At 44.4% G+C, this 17,231-nt stretch overlaps 1 long non-coding RNA gene across 2 annotated transcripts; it reads left to right on the top strand.

Annotated features, from left to right (window-relative positions):
• Positions 1–7,453: 7,453 nt before the first annotated feature.
• Positions 7,454–15,738, top strand: LOC136631976 (uncharacterized). Of its 2 annotated transcripts, none has more exons than XR_010793115.1 (4): positions 7,454–7,580; positions 7,705–7,769; positions 8,434–8,475; positions 15,445–15,738. It is a non-coding gene; the product is annotated as an uncharacterized lncRNA (long non-coding RNA). The 2 variants fall into 2 exon arrangements; XR_010793114.1 differs by having other exon boundaries at positions 7,455–7,580; positions 7,699–7,769.
• The last annotated feature ends 1,493 nt before the right edge of the window (positions 15,739–17,231 follow it).

Raw genomic sequence — 17,231 nt, 5'->3', positions numbered from 1 at the left:
TGGGCTTTGCCTGCACTCATGCTACACCACTGTGTCTGGGGTTGGCCTACACTTTTGCTACAGAAATGTAACTCTGTTCTGCCTACCTATACTTCTGCCACAGTAATGCTACAGGGGTCTGACTATACTTCAGCAACAGAAATGTAACTTCGGTCTGCCGATACCTCTGCTCCTGAAATGCTACCTTGGTTGGTGTATACTGTTACTACTGTAATTTTACTAATACTGGGCTCTGCCCATACTGCTTCATCAGAAATGTTACTGGGGCATGTCTATACTGCTATAACAGAAATGCAACTAATAGTGTGCTCTGCCCATACTGCTTCTACATAAATGTTACTGGGGCCTGTCTATACTGCTACTACTGAAATGTTGCAAATACTATGCTCTCCCTACACTGCTGCCAGGGAAATGTTTTTCTGCTGCTTTGTCCATACTGCTTCTACATTAATATTACTGGGGTCTGACTATACTGCTACTACTGAAATGTTACAAATGCTGCACTCTCCCTACACAGCTGCAAGGGAATTGTGAATCTGCTGCTTTGTCCATACTGTTTCTACGTTAATGTTACTGGGGTCTGAGTATACTGCTACTACTGAAATGTTTAAAAAAATATATACTCTCCCTACACTGCTGAAAGGGAAATGTGAATCTGCAGCTTTGCCCATACTGCTTCAACGTAAATGTTACTGGGGTCTGTCTATACTGTAATTACAACTGAAAAGTTACTGCACTCCGTCAATAGTGCTGCAAATGAAATGTTACTGGGCTCAGCCTACACTGCTGCAACGGAAATGTTAAAGGGGTGTGTCTATACTGTTACTACTACTGAAATGTTACTGGGGTCTGTCAATACTGCTGTAAATGAAATGTTACTGGGGTCTGTCTATACTGTTGCTACTGAAATGTTACTGGGGCCTGTCCCTAATGATACTACTGAAATGCTACTGGGGTCTGTCTGCACTGCTGGAACTGAAATGTTACTGGGGCATGTCGCAACTGATACTACTGAAATGTTACTGGGGTCTGTCTATACTGTTGCTACTGAAATGTTACTGGGGCCTGTCTCTAATGATACTACTGAAATGTTACTGGGGTCTGTCTGCACTGCTGGAACTGAAATGTTACTGGGGTCTTTCCGCACTGCTGGAACTGAAATGTTACTGGGGCATGTCGCAACTGATACTACTGAAATGTTACTGGAGTCTGTCTATACTGTTGCTACTGAAATGCTACTGGGGCCTGTCCTAATGATACTACTGAAATGTTACTGGGGTCTGTCTGCACTGCTCGAACTGAAATGTTACTGGGGCATGTCGCAACTGATACTACTGAAATGTTACTGGGGTCTGTCTGCACTGCTGGAACTGAAATGTTACTGGGGTCAGTCAATACTGCTGGAACTGAAATGTTACTGGGGTCTGTCAATACTGCTGTAAATGAAATGTTACTGGGGTCTGTCTATACTGTTGCTACTAAAATGTTACTGGGGCCTGTCCCTAATGATACTACTGAAATGTTACTGGGGTCTGTCTGCACTGCTAGAACTGAAATGTTACTCGGGTCTGTCTGCACTGCTGGAACTAAAATGTTACTGGGGTCTGTCTAGACTTATACTACTGAACTATTACTGGGGTCTGCCTATACTTATACTACTGAAATGTTACAGGGGTCTGTCGATACTGTTACTACTGAAATGTAACTGATACTGTGTTCTGCCTATACTGCAGCTACTGAAATGTTACTGGGGTCCGTCTATATTGTAACTACAGAAGTGTTAATAGGGTCTCCCTGGACTTCTGCAACATAACTGTTAGTGGGGTGTGCATATACCTTAGCTACAGGAGTATTACAGGGGTCAGTGCATACTATGGGTGCACTAAGTGTTCCCATCGCGGTGTTCCACGTACATGGCCCCAAAAAAAATTACCCAGTCTGACTAGGGCATGCAGTGTGGGCCAAAGCCCACGTGTATCTAATCTGACGTTAGCTCTGCTGTCCAGGGCACTGCAATGGGATATATTTATGTACCGCCGGTGGGTTCCAGGGAACCACCCATGCTGTTGGTCCACAGGGACTTCACATTAGGGAGTTGTACGTGCCTGTGTCGACTTATAAAAACCCCCAGTCAGACTGGGGCATGCAATGTGGTCCGAAGCCCACCTGTATTTAATCTGATGTTAGCTCTGCTGTCCAGGGCACTGCAATGGGATGTATTTATGTACCGCCGGTTGCTTCCTGGGACCCACCCATGCTGTCGGTCCACACGGAGTTGTACCTGCCTGTGTCTTTTTATAAAAACCCCCACTCTGACTGGGGCATGCAGTGTGGGCCGGAGCCCACCTGTATTTTATCTGACGTTAGCTCTGCTGTCCAGGGCACTGCAATGGGATGTATTTATGTACCGCCGGTGGGGTTCAGGGGGCCACTCATGCTGTGGGTCCACACGGACTTCACATTAGGGAGTTGTACCTGCCTGTGTATACTTATTAAAAAAAAACGGTCTGACTGGGGCATGCAGTGTGGTCCGAAGCCCAACTGTATTTAATCTGACGTTACCTCAGCTGTGCTGGGCAATGCAATGGGATTTATTTATGTACCGCTGGTGGCTTCCTGGGACCCACCCATGCTATCAGTCTACACGGACTTCACATTAGGGAGTGGTACCTGCCTGTGTCGACTTATAAAAAAAAACAGTCTGACTGGGGCATGCAGTGTGGGCCGAAGCCCACCTGCATTTTCTCTGACATTACCTCAGCTGTGCAGGGCATTGCAATGGGATTTATTTATGTACCGCCGGTGGCTTCCTGGGACCCACCCATGCTGTGGGTCCACACGGAGTTGTACCTGCCTGTGTCTACTTATAAAGAACCCCAGTCTGACTGGGGCATGCAGTGTGGGCCAAAGCCCACCTGTATTTAATCTGACATTAGCTCTGCTGTCCAGGGCACTGCAATGGGACATATTTATGTACCGCCGGTGGGTTCCAGGGAGCCACCCATGCTGTTGGTGCACACGGAATTCCCTTTGCGGAGTTGTACCTGCCTGTGACTATTTATAAAAAAACCTAGTCTGACTGGGGCATGCAGTGTGGGCCGAAGCCCACCTGTATTTAATCTGACGTTAGCTCTACTATCCGGGGCACTGCATTGGGGCAAACTACAGAAGCAATACAGTGCTGATGAGACGTGCACAGCTACGCTAGCATTGGAGTTCGCTGTAGGCCCGCGATTGCTGAAACAAAGTAATCTTATACCTGTAGATATGATACATTTTAAAGGCTAATAGAAAAAAATGATGTTACAGCAGACTTTCAGGGCTGCTTATGTATATTGTTATACAACTTATAGTCTGATGAAGAAGCATATTTTTTACATATATTGTCATGTCCAAACTGGATGCACTGAATCTATAACCCTGAAATACTCCTAGGCTGTGAACAAGCAGCACACAAAAAAACTGTGGTAAACAATAAAGGAAACAGATAGCTGGGAAACACTGTCCCTATAAACCCTTTACCAAGGACAGGTACATGCCTAAATGCAGATAACTCACCCTAACAAAAGCGAACCTGACCATGTAACTTGGTCACCAGATTACTAGAAAGGAACAGATCTCAGAATCGCCGCAACAAAGAGTTTATTTCTGGTGTATTACATTTTCATTGTGTGTAGATTTTTTTGGTATTGGAGACCTGCCCAGTCAACTTATGGGGAGCAGACATACTTAGAGCAACACAAGCAACAATCACTAACAGTTAACTACAATTTGTGCTGTGTTTACTGTTAAAGATTCTCAGTGAAATGTATCTACTTACATGCAACAAATTCTTGCAACTGTACCAGAGATACTATGGGCCAAAGACAAAATGAATGTTGGCTGCCTGTCACTCTGGTGGATGTTAAAGTCAAACCTGGCATACAGCCACCCAACATCAAGCAATCCACTCTGAGTGCTCCTCAGGAAGCCAGTATTCACAAGTAGCTCCAGGTCTACCTTGAAAATGTAATTCCCCTTACAACACCCCCACTGTATCTGCCCCCCCCCCCCCACCATCTCACAGTCATGGTTCCACATGCTGTACTGGAAATACTCCACATGGCACTGACTAAACATCTCTCAGTGGCCAGGCTCACAAATTATGAAACTCCCTTGCTATCGCCTTCACATATTACAAGTAAAAGCTTCATTACCACAACTTCAGAAGAGGGGGAACCTGTAAGAGAAAGTTAACATTATATGCATGAGTGTTTAGAGTTAATGGAAGATGAGACCATGGGTCTTGAAAATAATGTTGAAACCCTCATTGCTAATACAGATTTTCATTTTTTTATTTGTCGCTCCAGGTACATGAAAATGGGCAAGCAAAGACAGGCTATGCAGTGGTAACTGTGCCGAAACCACTTCTCCCTGGGAAATCTGCTCAGAAGGCCGAGCTGATGGCATTCACTGAAGCATGTAAATTGGCTGAAGGTAAAACTGTTAATATCTACACTGGCTTGAGGTAGGCTTTTGGAATCGCGTTCGATTTCACACTTTTGTGGTGCAGTAGAAATTTTGTTGGATCATCGGGTAAACTCATCCGGAAGGAGGAGGCAATATCCTTGTTGTATCAGGCTTTAGCTCTTCTCAAACAGGTAACCGTCATCAAGGTACAGGCTCATGCCAAGGAAACAACTTTGTAGTTCCTAGAGAATTAAAAGAGCGGATGCGTCAGCCAAAGCAGTGGCTAAACTTCCACTGGACATGTCAACTATGCACCTTTGTTCTCCTTTTTGCAGGATCAAGCCTCTATGGGCAAAAAGGGTGCAGAATTGGTTGAAGAGGGAGTTTGGGGGGAAAGTAAACACCTGTGCCTTCCACAAACACTCTATTATGTCACATTTAAGCCATGGATCGACGCATTAGTCAAAGGAGGTAATGTGTGGTGTAATGTCATCTGCTTGGATTGCTCCAGGGTTCAACAATGCTTTAATCAGGTTTGTGCAGGGATACACCCAGACTTGCACCCAACACAACCCAGGCAACGTTGCCAAAGTACCTCCTCACTGTACTTCAAGGCCGGTTTACCCGTTCCAGTGATTGAATATTGACTACATACCGCTATCTAAGGTCCTTGTGACAGGCTTATATTTCCAGAAACATTTCCAAGTCCAACACAGGGATCTCACCTTCTACTTGTCACTCATAAACATGTGTTATCTTCAATTCCAGATCCAGACTCAAAAGAGAGGTCACACAGCTTACTTCCAGGTGACTGGGTGGTCCTTAAAAGGGTGTGTGAGAAAAGCCTGGAACCTAGATTTGATGGACCATCAATAAGATTAACAGGGGAGAGCGGGCGGGAGAGAGGGAGAGAAAGATCTCCCCTCCGTTCCTCCCCGCTCTCCCCAGCAGCTCCCCGCTCCGTGCCGGCACCCGAATCTTCAGGGACGAGCACAGCGATACTCGGATAAAGCAAATTACTCGAGCGAGTAGTGCTTTTCCGAGTACGCTCGCTAATCTCTAGTTTTTAACATTAGGAAGTGCTATTGACTCTTACTCTAAAAAACTGCGGCAAAATCGTGCGATAGAAACGTGTGAGAAAATTGCAAGTGGCAGCGATGTTCTTGAGAGAGAAAGGAGCGTTGATGCGCAAAAATCTCAGGAAAAAAGTTAGGATTTTATCGCAATTTTCTCGCGGCGATATTATGATCGCCAGTGTGAAGGAGCACTGAGACTAACTTTACATGTGCGAGTGTGATATGGTGCCATGAATCACAGCTCCATATTGCGCTCCCCACTACGTGAATTCGCTGGTAATGCGAGACGCTTTTATCTCAAAACAGCCACGCATAACTTCGAGATCGCGGAGTTTCTCCCATTTTTCCTTTTTCAACGGGAGACATTGCATGCACCTAGCATGTGGTGCTGCTGCCGCCGGCCCCATTGAGAACAATTGGTGCTGCAATGTGAGAGCGCGCAGAAGATATAACATGCCACAATTTGTTTCCTGCGTCGCATTGCATCGTGATGCCATGCAGGAAAATATCACACATGTGTATGACCCCATTCAAAAGAATGGGATTCATTTTTACGTGAGATTTGTGCATCACACAACGCACAAATCACGTGCAATTTTCTCACCTGTGTGCGGCATACCTGAGGCTTCTGTCACACGAGCGAGGCATTGTCACACAGGTTGCTGCATTGCCGCAATTTAATTCCAAAAGGAATAAGCGTTTTCTTATCCATTCACACAGTGTGAAAAGGACGCTGCAGCGGCGGTCGGCAGAATGGCTCTATTTAGCCAAAATAGCTCAACAGAACCAGCTGTCTTTTTCAACGAGTGCCGGACCCAGTTATCTCCCTCCCCCTCTCTTTTTTTTCAGCTCCCATTGGAATCCATGGGAGTTCCCTGTGATTTTCGTCAAAAGATAGGTCATGGCTTATCTTTTGACGCAACAAGGAAAAATAGTGTCTAAAAATCGCCTGCGATTTGGTGATTTTTATTTGTGCTTTTTTCTCGTGGCTGACAATTGTCCATGTAAAGGAATGCATTGGAATCCAATGCTTTACATGGGCGCGGCTTTCCGGCGACGTTTTCTAATAGCTCTCTTGTGTAAAAGACTCAAAAGAGAGGTCACACAGCTTACTTCCAGGTGACTGGGTGGTCCTTAAAAGGGTGTGTGAGAAAAGCCTGGAACCTAGATTTGATGGACCATAGGCAAAACAGAAGACAACCACTTCTTCAGTCAAGCTATAAGAAAAAGACACCTGATACATAGTAGTCACTGCAAAACGGTGTTGGACCCAGAACATTAAAAAGGCTTATAAGATTGCTTTGCATACTCTGGATAATTTTTAATGTAGAGAGACTTAACAAGCTTTTTGAACATCACAAAGTCATAATCAGAGAGTGTGACCACCTCACAAAAACTTAAACATTGCTGAATTTGCACAAACAGTTTGGATTACAATAGGGGAGACTGGGACGGCTGTAGACCCCTTGCAGCCTCTGCCATTGTTCAGTAATCTGTCATTGACCTAACTGACTTACTATAAAATGACTCCTGTCCCAAACTGACTATATGTGGGTAATCTGCAGCTAGCCAGGTACTTTCAAAAAATGCAGTATTACATGGTGTACATTCAGATGAAAGGCAATTGCTATGACACAAAGACATTGAGTCTGCTAGAACATAAAACCCTTATTTAGAGTAGAAGACCCCCTCCATGATGTCCATAAGCGATAATAAAACATATGGACATGGGATCTCTTGATGAGATAACATTTTTAACATTCGAGTGACCTTTCCTGAAACCGGTTATTCTCCATTTATGGGAAATTCCTATAATCACTACGTTCCTGTATGACCAGTTAGTCTCCATTTATGGGAAGTTCCGATAATCACTAAATGCCTGTATGACCAGTTAGTCCCCATTTAAGGGAAGTTCCTATAATCACTACGTTGCTGTATGACCAGGTGAGTCAGGTGTTTCGTTCCCAGACCACACAGTCATATGGAGTATAAAATCAATACTTCACTAATCAGTGGGAACAATACGTTGTAGAGAGAAGAGATGAGGACGAACGTGTGAGTATTCCAGGCCTTCTACCACTACTAGGGGGCCTGATGGTAGACGGGGCCAAACCACTCCGGAAGGGGTTTTACAGATCAAATAAATGTTTACTGAGTTTTTTTCTTTCTTTAGATACAGACGCATCAGAAGTTTAACATCCAAAATGTGGAAACTGAGTGTAATCCTCCTAATTTTTGCATCTGGTAAGTAACTCATACATACTGGGTAGATCACTTAAAGGAGGTTTGTAAGCTTGCCTATTAAACTCAATATAATGATGCATGAGTGACTGAATGATTGTTAAAACAATACCATTACCTCTGTACACTGTGACTCCCATCTCTAGATTAAGCCTCAGAAAGGCTTCCCATGCCGTATGATAATTTGCCTCGGAATGTCCCATGCATGGTTCACATCTGCAAGTGGTCCGGGATCTCTACCTCCCTCATCTGCTATAAATGCCCCCTCCTGTGTTGATAGCCATCTCCAGTCTAGACTGCTGGAGATATTATGCATTCCACGTACAGCATGCCTGCGACACACTGTGACTCTTTCTCAACAGGAATTACATCAGAATTAACAATATCTCTAGGAGTTCAGGGTACTGATAGGCCCAAAATGTCCCTTCCCTCATATTTGGAGACCAGTACTATAAATGATGCATTATAGTTGGGGGTGTTACAGATTTTGCACTGGGGCAAAGAAGTGTGCATCTCCCAAGTCTAAGCACCCTCAGCTGAGAATGACATCAGTATACTTTCTACTCTGTATCTCTATAGGAGGCTGTAGATGTGATTATATGATGATGTGTATGGCTGCTGACATTCATGGGTTAATAAAAAGCTCTTCCTCTTTTCTCTCTTGTAGTTCTGCACATGATTGATGCACAGGATCAGCAAACAGATTATGGTAGGAGTCCCATAATAATATCCCCTATTACAGACATGATGTGAATAAGGCTGCTTCCACATGGGTGACTTGATATCAGCGCAAGAAAATTGCACCACTATTGCATCGGTGTTGTGCGATATCGCTGCGTTTGGTTGCGGTGATATTGCGATTTTGTGTCGCTGCGTAGTCGCACTTGGTGCTACAAAGCCACAAAACTTTATAGCACCATGTGCAAGGATTTTTTTTTTTTTGGGGGGGGGGGGTTAAATATAAGCCCTGCCCTTAAAATAAGCCCTAACTGCATGAAAAGAATATATTCAGTGATTCAATGAATGGCTGTGATTGGTTCCTAGAGCGCTGGCTCTGATTGGCTGAGCCGCGCTCTTGGGAACCAATCAGAGACATAGCTTCCTGCAGGTGGGGATTTTCAAAGCCCCAACCTGGAAGCTCTGTAGGAGAACTTTAAGCAACTGCCAGGGAGCTTCAGAGGAGACGCGCGGGAAGATGACAGCACCTGAGAGATTAGTATTTTTTTTACAATTTTCAATACAGCTGGGGTTTAGTTTATGGCTTTTACAGTAGGAATTCCTAATGAAAAAGTTGCATCGCAACATAGGGGAACTGTGCTTTCATGCGATGCAACACTTAGGAAGGCTCCATAGGGAAACATGGGCTACAAAAAAAAAACGCAAATCGCGGCTCTTTAGAGCATGCCATGACTTTGTAATCTCACAGTGTTGCAGGCTACAAAACATCGCTCGTATGGAAGAATCCATAGGAAAGCATGGGCTCCACATACGTGCGGTTTGTAGCACTGTCGCATTGTGACAAAATCGCGCAAGAAAATCACCCACGTGGAAACAGCCTAAAGTGCACGTCCCAACTCTCCAGCAATATCTGAAGACACCAGAAGATCCGGCAAATCTCCCCCAGTGGTTTTACATAATCCTTACCTCTTCCCATTCCTACGGCGCCATCCTAGAGAGGGAGAGAACTGCAGGAATGGGGAGAGGTGAGTATCTGCACGGCTGGTCTGGGGGCTGTGAAATGGGGATTCAATGTCCCAACAGTGGTCTGTATTAGAGATGAGCGAGCATACTCGCTAAGGACAATTACTCGATCGAGCATTGTCCTTAGCGAGTACCTGCCCGCTCCGAAGAAAAGCTTCGGCTGCCGGCGCAGGTGACAGGTGAGTTGCGGCAGTGAGCAGTGGGGAGGGGGGGGGGGAGAGAGAGAGATCTCCCCTCCGTTCCTCCCCGCCGGCAGCCGAACCTTTTCTTCCGAGCGGGCAGGTACTTGCTAAGGTAATTGCCCATAGCGAGTATGCTCGCCCATCTCTGTGTATTTCTGCCAGTGCTGCAGCTTTTTGTGTGCGCAAATACAGTGAATATTTATATTTGCACATGCAAAAAAGTAGGTAGAAGGACCCATGAATTCGCTGCGCAAATATGCAGTAAGAACACTGGCCCCTTCACTTCAATGGCCTACTGCAGTGCATAACACTCACTAAAACAGGACATGCGATCAATCATCAATAGGTTCTATTCATATTACGCATGATATTTGAGCGCATAATGCACGGTGAATATATGCCCATGTGAACGCATCCTAAAACTTAGACAGTGTAACCTAGGGCTCTTACCCACTTGCATTTTTTAACGCGATTGTCAATGGCACTTTCTAATGTTAAAAACTAGAGATGAGCGAACGTACTCGTCCGAGCTTGATGCTCGGGCGAATATTAGGGTGTTCGGGATGTTCGTTATTCGTAACGAACACCACACGATGTTCGGATGTTCGTCTATATGCGCTCAATGGGGCCGGCGGCAGCAGCGCCAACCCCATTGAGAACATATAGAAGACAAATCCTTCTTCTCTGCACAGCTGTAACAGCTGTGACAGAGAAGAACGATGTTTGCCCATTGAATTCAATGGAACCGGCAATACAGCCGACTCCACTGAATGCAATGGGCTGCCGGCGATCGCGGGATGAATTGTCGGAAAGGGGTTAAATATATAAGCCCTTTCCTGCAATTCATCCAGAAATGTGTAAAAATAAAAAATATATATATACTCACCTGGTGCCGGCAGATGGAGTTCAGCGCGGCAGGCTGCAGTTCTCCTGAACTGCTCTGAACAGCTGTGAGTAGTATTCAGCAGCCGGGGATTTAAAATCCCCGCCTGCTGAATAAGATGCCTCTGAATGGTCACAGCCTGACCAATCAGAGGCCAGCCCTCACTCACACCCATTCATGAATTCATGAATGGGTGTGAGTGAGGGCTGGCCTCTGATTGGTCAGGCTGTGACCATTCAGAGGCATCTTATTCAGCAGGCGGGGATTTTAAATCCCCGGCTGCTGAATAATACTCACAGCTGTTCAGAGCAGTTCAGGAGAACTGCAGCCTGCCGCGCTGAACTCCGTCTGTCGGCACCAGGTGAGTATATATATATTTTTTATTTTTACACATTTCTGGATGAATTGCAGGAAAGGGCTTATATATTTAACCCCTTTCGGACAATTCATCCCGCGATCGCCGGCAGCCCATTGCATTCAGTGGAGTCGGCTGTATTGACGGCTCCATTGAATTCAATGGGCTAACATCGTTCTTCTCTGCCACAGCTGTTACAGCTGTGGCAGAGGAGAACTTGCTGTGTCGTTCCCATCATTTTCTTGAATTGCCAAGATTTTCACACATGAAAACCTTAGCGAGCATCGGCGAAATACAAAAATGTTCCGGTCGCCCATTGACTTCAATGGGGTTCGTTATTCGAAACGAACACCCGAACATCGCGGGAAGTTCGTTTCGAATAACGCGAACCCGAACATTTTGGTGTTCGCTCATCTTTATTAAAAACGCATCGCGCAAAAATCGCTGAGCACAAACCTGCGATGTGTTTTTAACATTAGAAAGTCGTGTTAAAAAAAAACGCAGCGATATCGCAGCATTTAAAAACGCAAGTGGGTGTGAGCCCTAAAGCAGAGAGTGTTAAATTGTGTCAGATTCATCACATTTAGGGCGCCTTCACATTGGCGATAAAATTTTGCAATTTTTGAGCGATGCGAGAGTGAGTGAAAATGCCGAATTATGAAACTAGTGATTTTTCAATGGTTTGCTCCACATTTGGGATGTTTTCACTCAGGCGATGTTGTGCTAAAAAAAAAATCACGGTATGTCCCATCTTTCTGCGTTTTGCGTTTTTTTGTATCTGTCATGTTTCCCTATGAAGATTTCTTTTGATTGCATCGCAAAACACGAACTTGAGATTTTTGTGCAATGCGTTTTTAATAGAGATGAGCGAGCGTACTCGGAAAAGCACTACTCGCTCGAGTAATGTGCTTTATCCGAGTATCGCTGTGCTCGTCCCTGAAGATTCGGGTGCCACTGCGGCTGACAGGTGAGTCGCAGCGGGGAGCAGGGGAGAGCGGGCGGGAGAGAGGGAGAGAAAGATCTCCCCTCCGTTCCTCCCCGCTCTCCCCTGCAGCTCCCCACTCCGTGCCGGCACCCGAATCTTCAGGGACGAGCACAGCGATACTCGGATAAAGCAAATTACTCGAGCGAGTAGTGCTTTTCCAAGTACGCTCGCTCATCTCTAGTTTTTAATATTAGGAAGTGCTATTGACTCTTACTCTAAAAAACTGCGGCAAAATCATGCGATAGAAACGTGTGAGAAAATTGCAAGTGGCAGCGATGTTCTTGAGAGAGAAAGGAGTGTTGATGCGCAAAAATCTCAGGAAAAAAGTTAGGATTTTATCGCAATTTTCTCGCGGCGATATTACGATCGCCAGTGTGAAGGAGCACTGAGACTAACTTTACATGTGCGAGTGTGATATGGTGCCATGAATCACAGCTCCATATTGCGCTCCCCACTACGTGAATTCGCTGGGGATGCGAGACGTTTTTATCTCAAAACAGCCACGCATAACTTCGAGATCGCGGAGTTTCTCCTATTTTCCCTTTTTCAATGGGAGACATTGCATTGCATGCACCTAGCATGTGGTGCTGCTGCCGCCGGCCCCATTGAGAACAATTGGTGCTGCAATGTGAGAGCGCGCAGAAGATATAACATGCCACAAATTGTTTCCTGCGTCGCATTGCATCATGATGCCACGCAGGAAAATATCACACATGTGTATGACCCTATTCAAAAGAATGGGATTCATTTTTACGTGAGATTTGTGCATCACACAACGCACAAATCACGTGCAATTTTCTCACCTTTGTGCGGCATACCTGAGGCCTCTGTCACACGAGCGAGGCATTGTCACACAGGTCGCTTTTCATAAAAAAATCATGGCAATGCTGCATTGCCGCAATCTAATTCCAAAACGAATTAGCATTTTCTCATCCATTCACGCAGTGTGAAAAGGACGCTGCAGCGGCGGTCGGCAGAATGGCTCTATTTAGCCAAAATAGCTCAACAGAACCAGCTGTCTTCTTTAACCAGTGCCGGACCCGGTTAACTCCCTCCCCCTCTCTTTTTTTTCAGCTCCCGTTGGAATCCATGGGAGTTCCCTGTGATTTTCGTCAAAAGATAAGTCATGGCTTATCTTTTGACGCAACAAAGAAAAATAGTGTCTGAAAATCGCCTGCAATTTGGTGATTTTTAGTTGCGCTTTTTTCTCGCGGCTAAAAATTGCCCAAGTAAATGAGTGCATTGGAATCCAATGCTTTACATGGTCGCGACTTTCCGGCGACGTTTTCTAATAGCTCTCTTGTGTAAAAGAGGCCTTACTCTGCTGGATGCTAACCCTACCATATTTTAAGACTGTCAAGTCTAAGGTTATACCACCTATTAGTAAACTTAGTTTACGCCAAAAAATTGCACCAAAATTTTGTGTGCAATTTAGTCCACACCCGCTTTTCATGAAACTACATCCATCTTTTAAAATAAGTCAGAAGAAGTGGGGGAAATTTATGAAGGCATAGAAAAGTTAGAAAATTGGGCGCAAGGGCCGAATGCACAAAAATTTAGCAACTTTTCAGCCCTCTCTGCTGGCCTGGATATTTTTGAAGGAAGTGGGCGTGGCTTGTTGGGAGGCAGCTTGGCCACCCTGGACAGCCACATTTATGTATAATTCACACCAGAAACTAACAAATTATGCCAGAAATATATGCCTGGTTCTACATTCCTGAAAAGACGTACAGAAGTCCCAGGATACGTGTAACACATGAAGCAGCCTGAGCTTCTTCATGTATTACATGCACCATGCATTGGGGGCAATTATACTAAGATCGACATTAGAAATAACACGCTTAGTAAAATTCCCCATAGTCCATGTGATGCGAAGCATGTAACACAGTTTTCTTGTGACGTTTTCTTATTTCAATGTATTCAAAATCACAAAGCAATGCACTCACCCATACGAGGTTTATTTCACAAATGCTCCATTCTCCAGATATTGCAGTTATTGATTCCTCTGTCCTCTGCTTGTTTACTGCTCATTGGAAATCAACCATTTCTTCTATGGAAAGAAATAGCAGAGGAGGCTGGCACTAGGACACTTCTTTTGTGTACATCTGGTGTCCGAGACCTCAGGAGTGCATAGGCACTAGTTTTCAGCCCAGCCACCAGCTACAGTTGTGCTGCTATTTCTTTCCATAGAAGATGTGGTCTGTTTCCCTGGCAACAAGCAGTAAACAACCAGAGGAATCAATAGCTCAATATCTGGAGAACGGAGCATTTTCTAAACAAGTATCTTAGGGTGCATTTAGACGAGCATGTGTTGGTGCGTACATAGGTGCACACAAAACCGGCGCGCCCATGTACGTGCACAAACATGCATGAATGCAGGTCCATGCAGAATTGCTTTCAATGGGGCCACGACTGCTGCCGGCGGCCCCATTGAAAGCAATGGTCTGCCGGCAACCCCTGCAGTGATTTTCAGGGAAAGGCTTCAAATATAAGCCCTTCCATGAAAATCAATCCTATCTGCTATAAAAAATAAAAAAAATATATATATACTCAGCTCTCTGCCGCTGTCAGGGCTCAGGTGCATCTAGCCGCTTGGGTCCCATCACTGTAATAAAGTTCTTTCAGCAGCCGGGGATTTAAAATCTCCGCCTGGTAAAAGGACAGCGTCTGATTGGCTGAGTGCTCAGCTAATCACAGGCAGCGCTGAGCCATTCCTTGAATGTCAGCTGAGCGCTGCCTGTGATTAGTCACAGCGCTCAGCCAAAACAGGCAGCGCTCGGCCATTCATTGAATTGAAGAAAAAAAAAAGAAACTTGTGCGACTTTGTAGCACCACATGCAAGGATTTTTGGGGGGAGGGGGGGTAATATAAGCCCTACCTTTAAAATAAGCCCTAGCTACAGAAAAAAAGTATACATCGCCTTAGAAGCGCTGTCTGGGGCTCCACTGGATCTTTTCCCCGGTCCCCGGCAGCGCTTCCAGGAGGCGGGGATTTTTCAATTCCTGGACAGAAGTGATGAAGGATGGTAGTGCCAGGGAGAAGATGCGCCAGAGATGACAGCACTTCTAAGGTGATGTATACTTAAAAAAAAAAATTTCTGCACCTAGGGTTTAGTTTAGAACTATGACAGTAGGATTTCCTACTGTCAAAGTTGCATCGCACCGCACGAAAATTGTGTTTTCGTACGATACAATGCAACAAAGAGGAATGCTCCATAGGGAATCATGGGCTACAAAACCTCATGAGATGTGTGCATATCGCCAAACCCACAAGGTTTTTATGTCAGGATGTCACATGATACAAAACATCGCATGTGTAAATTAACCCATAGGAAAGCATGGGCTTCTCATACATGCGATTTGTAGCAACACGACAAAATCGTGCAACTTTGTCGCCCGTGTGAAGGAGGCCTAATGCACTATTTCAATATTTAGTCCCCATTGCTAAGTTTGCCCAGGGCCACACTTTCTCTAAAACTTTCCCTACACTCACTGTAAACTGATAATTATTGTAAGATTCAACTAATTTCAGTAAATTTTCAGCATCTGATAATAGAATTTTTTTAATTTCAGAGGACGAATGCCCAAAGAACCAATCCTGGACTAACTGTGGGAGCGCATGCCCAGCCAGCTGTGACAATGTATGGTATCCTCGGGGGTTCTGCATAGACCTCTGTGTGCAGGGATGTGTCTGCCGCAGTCCGCACATCTTCCTGTCTGGACATTCCGGCCCTTGTGTCCTCCCTACGGATTGCCCACAGAATTAACCCAATCCAATAGATACGGAGCAGTGAAGAAAGATCCTCCACATAATACATGAAGGCAGTAGGAAGAATGGGGCTCTAATAAATACATTTCATTCCAAAATGTGTCTTCTCTGTGTTTAGAATGAACTTATAGCCCTGCTCATCCTGATCCTCCAGGTCCATGAATAGAACAACAGCACTGCAGTGTAGACTGACACACAGGCAGAAGACGCAACGGGGCTTATTTACTAAGGGCTCTTTCACAAGAGCGTGTGCGCACCTGAGCGCGACTTTTCAGCGCACTAAACTAGGCTTTTTGTGCACATATTGGCACATTTTACTGTACTTTTTCTGCCTGTAAGGCATGTTCGTTTGTGCACGGCAAAGAAACACATTGGTTGAAATGGCTAATTCGTCTAATATGTTCCAGATATGTTCTTTTTCCAATGGAATTACGCAGCATATCACGGATCTTCTTGCCTATTGTGCAAACATTTCCGCACCCCTCCATTGATAATGGGGAACTTTGGTGCGGAAATGCGCAGAGAAGCAGAGCAGTTAAAATACAGAAATATGAACAAAACTCATTGAAATCAGCAGGTTCCATTCTCTGCATATTGCCCATGTGAACTTCATGCACCCAAATATACCTGTGTGAAGCCATCCTAACAGAGGCGTAACTTGAAGGTCTTGGGCCCTGATGCAAAATCTGTAACAGGCCCCCTACCTACCATTTGCTATTTGTAATATTGGTGTCTTCTTATACGACGTAGGGGCTTTTAGTCCCCCTAAAACTTCAGGGCCCGGTAGCGACTGCTACCCCTGCACCCCTACGCCCCTGCATCCTACTACAGTCCATTTTCGTTTTTTATTCCCCCCTTTTAAAAAATCATAACTCTTTTATTTATCCATGGTTGTAGCTACCTGAGGGCTTGTTTTGTTTTTTGCGGGACGAATTGTATTTTTTTAATGGTGCTTTTCAATCTAACATATAATGTACTGAAAAACTTTTAAAAATTTCTTAGTTAAGTGATATGAGAAAAAAAAGAAATTCCACCATCTTTGGGTGCGTCTTTTTTTTACAGCGTACACACTGCAACACAAATGACAGGAGGACTTTATTCTAGGGGTCAGTACGAATACTACGATATCAAATTTATATAGTTTTTTTTTTTTTTGCTGTACTACTTTTATGTTTTTTCAAAGATATTTTGCTTTTTTAATTATTTTCTGCTGCTATATTTTTTTTATTTTTTCGTCGACATTATTGTGCGACATCTCACTTTGTGTGGGACGTCCCGTAGTCTCTGTTGGTAACATTATGGAGTACATATGACTTTTTGATCACTTTTTATTACATTTTTTCTTGGAGGCAGGGTGGTTTTTTTTCTGACGACCTTCGCCATGCGGGGTATGTAATGCATCACCGTGATAGATTGGACTTTTACGGATGCAGTAATACAAAATATGTATTTTTGTTTTATTAATTAGATTTATTATAAATATGGAAAAAGGATTAAAAAAAAACAAAAAACTTTCATTACCATTATTTTAATAATTAGTAAAACTTTTTAAAATTGAATTTTCACTTTTTTTAGACCTTAGAGGGAACAA

This window comes from Eleutherodactylus coqui, chromosome 6 (genome assembly GCF_035609145.1).
Source record: "Eleutherodactylus coqui strain aEleCoq1 chromosome 6, aEleCoq1.hap1, whole genome shotgun sequence".
Classification (NCBI taxonomy): Eukaryota; Metazoa; Chordata; class Amphibia; order Anura; family Eleutherodactylidae; genus Eleutherodactylus; species Eleutherodactylus coqui.
Note: the sequence above shows the minus strand (reverse complement) of the source record. Positions and strands in the feature narration are given on the sequence as shown.